The sequence below is a fragment of the Oncorhynchus mykiss genome, chromosome 17 (assembly GCF_057628025.1).
Source record: "Oncorhynchus mykiss isolate SJ-2025 chromosome 17, ASM5762802v1, whole genome shotgun sequence".
Taxonomy (NCBI): Eukaryota; Metazoa; Chordata; class Actinopteri; order Salmoniformes; family Salmonidae; genus Oncorhynchus; species Oncorhynchus mykiss.
In genome coordinates, this window is record NC_143038.1 from 30,071,076 (window position 1) to 30,080,641 (window position 9,566).

A 9,566-nucleotide genomic window follows, 5' to 3' on the forward strand; every position below is an offset into this window, starting at 1 on the left:
CTAAGGGATTATCATGGTCCACACCCACCAACACAGTTGTGAAGAAGGCACGACAACACCTCTTCCCCCTCAGGATGTTGAAAACATACAGCATGGGCCCTCAGATCCTCAAAGTTTTACAGCTGCACCATTGAGAGCATATCGACTGGCTGCATCACCACTTGGTATGGCAACTGCTTGGCATCAGACCGCAAGGCGCTACAGAGGGGAGTGCATCACTGGGGCAGAGCTGCCTGCCATCCATGACCGCTATACCAGGTGGTGTCAGAGGAAGGCCCTAAAAATTGTTTAAGACTCCAGCCTCAGACTGTTCTCTCTGCTACCAGCATGGCGAGCAATACCAATGCACCATATCTGGAACCAACAGGACCCTGAACAGCTTCTACTTCAAAGCCATATGACTGCTAAGTAATCCAGGTAGCCATTGGTTAACATTTTAACTATCTGCATTGTGACCCCTTTACACTAACTCCTTAAACATAAACTTTAACTCACATAAACTACAGGTACTGTTCTTTATCTATCCTACACTTTATCCCTACCTACAGTATGTGCACAGAGTGCCTTCAGAAAATGTCCCCTTGACTTATTCCACATTTTGTTACAGCCTGAATTCAAAATGGATTAAATATATATATATTTCTCTCACCCAGGTACACACAATGCCACATAATGACAGTGAAAACGTGTTTTTTTTAAACTTTTTCAAATCTCCTGAAAATTAAACACAGAAAGATCTCATTTACATACGTATTCACACCCCTGAGTTAATATTTTGTAGACGCACCTTTGACAGTGATTACAGCGGTCAGTTTTTCTGGGTAAGTCTATAAGAGGTTTCCACACCTGTGCAACATTTGCCCATTTATTATTTTCAAAATTCTTCAGGCTCTGTCAAATTGGTTGATTATTGCTATACAACCAGTTTCAGGTCTTGCCATAGATTTTCAAATAGATTTAAGTCAAAACATTAACTCGGCCACTCAGGAACATTCACTATCTTCTTGGTAAGGAACGACAGTGTAGATTTGGCCTTGTGTTTTAGGTTAGGTTGAAATGTGAAGTAATCTCCCAGTGTCTGATGGAAAGCAGACTGAACCAGGTTTTCCTCTAGGATTTTGTCTGTGTTAATCTCCCTTCCATTAATTTTTTTATCCTGTAAAAACTCCCCAGTCCTTAACAATTACAAGTATACCGAAACATGATGCAGGCACCACTATGCTTGAAATTATGGTGAGTTGGACTCGGTAACGTGTCGTATTGGATTTGCACCAAACATAACACTTTGTATTCAGTGCAGAAAGTTAAATGTTTTGCCCCATTTTTTGCATTATTACTTTAGTGTATTGTTATAAACATGATGCATGTTCTGTAATATTTTTGTTCTGTACAGGTTTCCTTCTTTTCACTCTATCAAGTAGGATAGTATTGTGGAGTAACTACAATGGTGTTGATCCTTCCTCCCATCACAGCCATTTAAACTCTCTAATTGTTTTAAAGTCACTATTGGCCTCGTGGTGAAATCCCTGAGCGGATTCTTTTCTCTCTGGCAACTGAGTTAGGAAGGACGCCTGTAGTGACTGGGTGTATTGGTACACCATCCAAAGTGGAATTAACTTCATCATGCTCAAAGGGATGGTCAATGTCTGCTTTTGAATTATTACCCATCTACCAATAGGTTCCTTTCTTTGCAAGGCATTGGAAAACCTCCCTGGTCTTTGTAGTTGAATCTGTGTTTAAAATTCACTGCTCGACTGAGGGACCTTACAGATAATTGTGTGTGTGGAGTACAGAGATGAGGTAGTCATTCAAAAATCATGTTAAACTTATTATGTGACTTGTAAGGCATATTTTTACTCCTGAACTTATACTGAACAAAAATATAAATGCAACATGTAACAATTTCATAGATTTTACTGAGTTACAGTTCATTTGAAATAAATTCATTAGACCCTAATCTATGGATTTCACATGACTGGGAATACAGATATGCATGTTGGTCACAGACACCTTTAAAAAAAGATTAGGGGCTTGGTTCAGAAAACCAGTCAGTATTTTGTGTGACCACCATTTGCCTTATGCAGCGTGACACATCTCCTTTTTATAGAGTTGTTCAGGCTGTTGATTGTGGAATGTTGTCCCACTCCTCTTCCATGGCTGTGTGAAGTTAATGGATATTGGAGGGAACTGAAACACGCTGTCGTACACGTCGATCCAGAGCATCACAAACAGGCTCAATGGGTGACACGACTGGTGAGTATGCAGGCCATGGAAGAACTGGGACATGTTCAGCTTCCAGGAATTGTGGACAGATCCTTGCGATGTGGGGCCTTGCATTATCGTGCTGAAAAATGAGGTGATGGCGGTGGATAAATGGCACGACAAACAGGCCTCAGGACTTCGTCATGGTATCTTTGTGCCCGGTATAGTTGAAACAAGGATTCATCCGTGAAGAGCAAGCTTCTCCAGCCTGCCAGTGGCCATCTACAGTGAGCATTTGCCCACTGAAGTAGGTTACGCGCCAAACTGCAGTCAGGTCAAGACCCTGGTGAGGATGACGAGCTTCCCTGAGACAGTTTCTGACCGTTTGTGCAGAAATTCTTCGGTTGTGCAAACCCACAGTTTCATCGGGTGGCTGGTCACAGATGATCCGCAGGTGAAGAAGCCGGATATGGCGGTCCTAGGCTGACGTGGTTACGCGTGGTCTGTGGTTGTGAGGCCGTTTGGACGTACTGACAAATTCTCTAAAACAATGTTTGAGGCGGCTTGAACATTAAATTCTCCGGCAACAGCTCAGGTGCACATTCCTGCAGTCAGCATGCCAATTGCAAACTCACTCAACTTGAGACATCTGTGGCATGGTGTTGTGTGACAACACTGCACGTTTTAGAGTGGCTTTTATTGTCCCCAGCACAAGGTGCACTTGTGTAATGATCATGCTGTTTAATCAGCTTCTTCTTATCTTGGCAAAGGAGAAATGCTCACTAACAGGGAAAAACAACATTTTAAGACGAATAAGATATTTGTGCGTATGGAACATTTCTGGGACCTTTTATTACAGCTCATGAAATGGGACCAACACTTTACATGTTGCGTTTTATAATTTAGTTCCAGTGTGTTTAGGCTTGCCATAACAAAGGGGTTGAATAAATGTGGGTAGCACTAGATCTACTCAGCATAATGTAACTCATATGATTTACAGAGTGATATAATATCTGTCGTTTTGTCAGGGTTTTACCTCGCTCGGTGTGGTGCCTGTATAGCTGCCACAGTGGCACACCACAAATAGTAATCTCTTCTCTGACCTCGTGTGACCCAGCACATTAGAGAGTGTTGACTCATATACACACTAACACACACACACACACCACCTTACTCAAGGGTGTAAATAAGGCCAAATTGTTGCAGACAGTGAGTCCGTGGAGTGTGAGAAGTTGGCAATGGCCTCTGGTGTGTGTGTGCACCCATCTGCTGTGCTTGGCGTTGGGGTACGACTCTGGCATGTACCCTGGCTACCATAACTGGCTGGGTGACTGTCATTGTGTGTTGCTTTGCGTGATGCTTGCATGCCTGTGCACGCGTGCGGATTGTAGGTGTGTGTTTGAGAGTGCCTGCCTGGGTCTGTCTGTCTGCTGTGTTTGTCCCTGGTTTGTCTGTATTCCTGCCTGTCAGTAGTAGTCTTTTCCCACTTTCTCTATAACTGTTGTCTGCTCCCAGATATTTTCTTGTGTGAACTAACATTCTATTTCTGGAACACCAGTGCGACCAGGGAAAAAAATCACCAACTTAATAATTGTTGTGATGATAGGCTGCACTCTTCAATTGTTTCCGAGTTCAATTGAGGAAAAAAAGCGAGTGCAGATTAGTTCAATCCAAAACCTCCATTTAAAGAATGCATCCGTTATGATTTCTGGAGAAATAACGGCATAGGAAGGGATGCCTTTGTCCACAACTTTGTGTAGCTAGTTAGTGACGCCAAAAAAGTAATTTCCAAAGGCTTTCCTATAAACGTTTCCAAATGAAACGTTAACTGCAAAGTCGGCTTACCTGGCAGAAAACTGATATTGTGCTTGGAGTACAGAAACACCAGTCTCGTGAGGCGCGCAATTGAAATTAAAGTGCTGCTATAGGCCTACCCTTCAAAAAAAAAAAATGTGTTTTCCTTCCCTGATCTCAAAAGTTTTCTCCTGATGTGGTTTAAGCACATCCCATTTTATGTTGATTTTCTATTTAAAACAATGTGTGATTTTGAATGTGAAAAACTGGGGGAAACAACCTGGTTACTTAAATAAGTATCTAAACGTTTCATTGTAACGCATCTCAATAGGTAGTGCTTTTACACAATGTAGAAACCTAATATTCCACAAATTACTTTGCAAATTTCAATGACAGGTTTTTGTATCGACATTTTAGCTTTTGATAATAAACACATGTCTTTACAGGGTTAAATATTAGTGTATAGAGCACAACATGCACTTCAAAAGTGGCTAGAATTCGTAGGCTGCGTTTAAACATGCAGCCCAATTATTTTTCAGAGCTGATCTGATTGGTCAAAAGACCAATTACTGATTTTTTTCAATCAGAATTGGACTGCCTAGGAACGCAGCCATTTAGGCCCAATATGGTATATCGCAATAAAAAAATGCACATCTTCTGGTGCTCCTAGATTTTATTTTTGCTCCTAAACTTTTTCAGTTGGAATCACCAGTGCTACCAATGAAACATTTTCATTTAGAGCCCTGATTGCGGTTCATTCAGGTTGGACGTGTCTCCAGGCAGTCATTGAGACATGACTAGCTGAAGCTAACCGCTAACCGCTAACAGTTCTAACCCCTGGGCCTGTGGGGGTGCTGAGTCATCCTGCTGAAAGCCCAACACTAAAAGCCTTCAGAAAGTCCCCCTGACATTTGCCTGTTCCCAGTTAAATTGAAGTCGCCTTCAGTGACCCTCCGCTGCTCTGCTACAAAAACTCCCTTGGATCTAGTAGTCCCAGGTTCCCTTTAGTGTTGCGACTAGCTGGCTGGTTGGCTACTGGCCAGTTCCTCTGATAAATGTGGATAGCAAGCTACCTGCTGAATTATAATTGCGGATAGTAAGATAGTTGTAGAATATTGTACACTCAGACGTGTGACTACACACACACACACACACACACACGAGCCTTCACACTGCAGCATCAGCACATAGTCACTTACTCCCAGTCCCTCCAACTCACACCCACTCCTTCACTTCACCCCCCCCCCCCCCCCCCCCAATGCTTGCACACTTCAAGTCAACACTCTGCCACTTGCAGCAGCATTCACTGCTACTCCAAAACGTACTCCAAATTTACCCCAGCACTCTCACAGTTGTACACAAAACTCTCCAGTACACACACACTCACTTGACATTGTATGACCAAAAGTTTGAAAACTCCATACACACAACACTCACTCCCTCTCAAAACTAACTCAAATCTAACACATTCATTCATCTCAGACACACTTCAGGCTGGCAGAGCAGGGTGTTTCATCTGTTCTCTCTCTCTGTTGTTGTTGTTGTACAGCAGTTCTGAACTAGTCACGTTATACTTGGTTTGTATTCATTTGACATTTTAGTCATTTAGCATACACTCGTATCCAGAGTGACTTACAGATAGTGCATCCATCTTAAGATAGCTAGGTGAGACAACCACATATCACAGTCACGGTAAGTACATTTGTTCCTCAAAGTAGCTATCAACGATGTCAGCGCTAGTAAGAAGGAAATGAGTCGACTGCGCGTGTTTTATTTTGGGCTGCATTCATTCCACAAGTGCCTTAACATCTGTCTTTTCAAATAGACAAGTTTATGAAGACTTTCCTTTATCCTGAGAGATGGAGAGGGAGTGATAGAGTGGAAGAAAGCACACGAGAGAGAGAACACTAGAATGATAGATGAAGCGCAGAGTCGAGTCAGCTCCAGTGCCATTGCAAACATTTCCACGACTGGCGAACATTGAGACGGAGACAAACGACCTGGCAATGAGCGAAAATTAGGATTTTATCGCCCATTTCTTTTCGCTTCGTCGGCACCCAGATTCCCTGAATCGCTCAAATGTGTGTGTCCCTCCCACTCTCTGACTGCCCAGTTTATGGCATTGCGTTGGCCCAGGGGCGTAGTTTGAGAAATCCCTCACTCACTCAGCGTCTACTGGAAAGGCCTCCAGGCTGTTAGAGAGCGGTTGGAAAAGGGTAGAAGCACTTTACCTACCTGGGAGGTGTGTGGCTGTATATTTGTTGTGTTTTGTGTTTTCATGTGTGTGTGCTCATGTGCTTGTCCGTGCATTGTGTCCTAATCTCATCCGCAGATGTAATTACAATGCCCCAGGTTTAAGGTGAGGTATCCAGCTCTAGCTCCCCTCTCACACCCCCCTATCCTAACCCATTCAGGAAAGCTGATCCGATGTTACCATCTCGGGAAGTCATTACGGGATTAAAGGGGAAGTTCGCCCAAAACCACGTCTGAGCCTTTTATAACACTTGCCTGGCTGTTGGTCAGTACTCCAGACAGTTTTTAGGTCCATTGTTTGAGTATTTAGATTTCTGTATTTTTTATATCAAAACGCAGAATTTCCTAAATGGCTTAAAATGCATTAGAAACTGTGTATTTATTGTTGCATAAACAACGATTTTTGTTTTAATGTAAAAAGTATAAAAAACTAAGATCTACTTTGTGCTAGCGCAAAGATCTTCCATATAGTCTGTAATCCATTAGATACTCTTCTTCGTGGTTCTAAAATTGATAATTACAGGAGGTGGGCTGAAGGAGCGTCTTACTATTGGTCATCAAGAAAGGAAATCAGAACGAAAGGAAGTGAACAAAGATGGTAGCTAGCTAGGCTGGCTGTTAGTAATCTCTGAAGTAAAGTGTCAGCGAATAACGTTGGTAGTCGAGTAGTTGAATGACTTTGGCCAAAATGAAATGCATTGTACCTGGGTGCCATAGTGTTGCGGTCAGATAGAAATACACTACACATTTCCACTCTTTTCCTGGCAGTGATGGAGCTTTGTGTCAGGCATGGCTGCAGACCATCCAAAATCCTGCTTATGGTGTCGATACGACGCATGAAGTCATTCACCAGCTGCAGTTGACCATGTCCAGCAGTGGTGGCTCCTCAGAGAAGGAAGGGGAGGACCATCATCCTCAGTGAATTTCATAAATATAGAAATAGTGAAATATTAAAGTTATCCTTTTTAGATAAAACTTTACTAAATATATTCATGTTACCAAATAATTGATTATAACACAGTTTTGCAATGAAGTCTACAGTAGCCTCAACAACACTCTATAGGGTAGCACCATGGTGTAGCCGGAGGACAGCTAGCTTCCGTCCTCCTCTGGGTACGTTGGCTTCAATACAAAACCTACGAGGCTCAGTTCTCACCCCCTTCCATAGACTTACACAGCAACTTCTGGAGGACGTACTCCAACCTATCAGAGCTCTTGCAGCATGAACTGACATGTTGTCTACCCAATCAAAGGATCAGAGAATGAATCTAGTACTGAAAGCATAAGTATAGCTACCTAGTACTGCAGTGCATAAAATGTGTTGAGTAGTTGACTCAAAGAGAGAGAGAACGACATTAGTTGAACAGTTTTAAACTAATACATTTCTTGCAAAATAGAGAGTGTCCTTTTTGCTAAACTTTGTTTCACTTAGCTAGCAAATGCACCTAGCTAGTTTAGCATACTCAAACACCCTGCACAAACAGAGGGATGCTATGTTAGCTAGCTGGCTATGACTATTCAACACAACACTGGAACTCTTCCAAGTCAAGGCAACCTTTTATTTTTACAAATGTATTGCCACAGGGCCCGCCGGTGTAAGTGCTAAACTGTGCTTACTGACTGTACACTGTAACGTTACTGTATGATTGTAGTGGGTTTACTAACGCGTTAGTTCTATTAGCTATGTCGACTATGATGGTAGTTTAGCTATGGTGACAACGATGTGGGCTGTGTGTAGCGGTTATGACATGGTTTGGCTTGGAAAGGTTTTTTCACCTGGTCACATACAGCTGATGTGTTGTGCATTGAAGTCAACATGTGAAGCGAAAAGGTGAGAGGAGGAGAGTGCATTGATGTGAGAAGGAATACAACTTGGCTGCTATGAAAGTGAACTGTGTTTATGAGTGATCAGGGGTGTATATTCATTCCGCCGATTCTGTTGTAAAACGTTCTTAAACGGAACGGGGATAAACATACCTGAATTTCTCCAATAGAAACTCCTTTGCAACTGTTGGACTGGATCCGATTACAGCCTTGATCAGCTAGATGCAGGCAAGAGTGTTCATGGCGGCTTTGAATGTGTCACTGTCTGTCCATGTTTCACTGTCACCTCAATTCTCTCTCGACCTGTGTGCACCTAAGTTGTAAACTTTCATTCATAGGCTAGGTTGTAGCAACCTCATGATGTGTGTATCATGTAGTAGCCTAAACCTATCGCTGTTACATTGAACTGGGTGAATGGACTATGAATTGACAGTCACCCAATATGCTGTAATAGAAATAAGGCCATGCTCATGAAAGTTATAAATTGTCCTCCCTCATCTTAGACGGCACCGACCGCCACTGATGTACAGTAATCTCTTTGTGGCCACTGACTACAATGGGGACCGGTTGAAACTGGGTTCTGTTCTCACCGGGAAAGTGCCAACCATTTAAGGTATGCTATTAGCTAGCTAAGTTGCTAACACCTGTAGCTAGTCACCACAAAGTCCTTTATAACGTAATTTGTTTGCCATTCCCTGGACTAATTTGTGGTATTTTAGCGGTAACGTTATCCTGTCATACTAACTGTTTATTTTGCTTTGTGTTGCAATTCCCTTTTTCATTATAACATAACTGATAAGAAATAGTATATTTTATACTAGCCATCACTGTTTTCTGTAGTGCTATTGATTGCATAAAATGATTTGCCCGTGTTAATGTCCATGAGAAGGACACAGCCCTAGCCAGAGACATATAGATAAATATATGGCTTTGGCCTGAGCTGGTGCATGAGCTGTACTGACAACAAACTAGCCCAACGTTTGAGTTATTTAAATTAAAACACCCTTTTCCAAAGAGGGGATCCAATGTTCCTCCACCCAGGATGAAAGGATAGACTAATTAGGACTTATTTAAAAATTTTTGTTTTGTTATTCCATTACATATGACATATCCTGCAGGCTGTCTAGAACCAGATTGGTCCAGCAGGCTGTCAACTGGCGGGAAGATAAACAGATCATACACAAAGACCCAGACTTCAAAGTTGACCCACCAGACCTATCTTCCAACATCGCCCCAGTTGAAAAACCAACCAAGGAGGAGCTAACTTTGCAACTAACTTGTGCTAGCCTACTGATGGAAATTTGACTGGTCAACTCATGTGTATACTTGCAATGGCTGCCTGGTGTTGTCATCAAATAAAATGTTATTTGTCACATACTGTAAACAACAAGAGGACACTAACAGTGAAGTGCTTACTTACAGGTCCTTCCCAACAACACAGAAAGCGGGAAAATAGAGAAATTATAGATAAGTAATAACACATAATAATACAA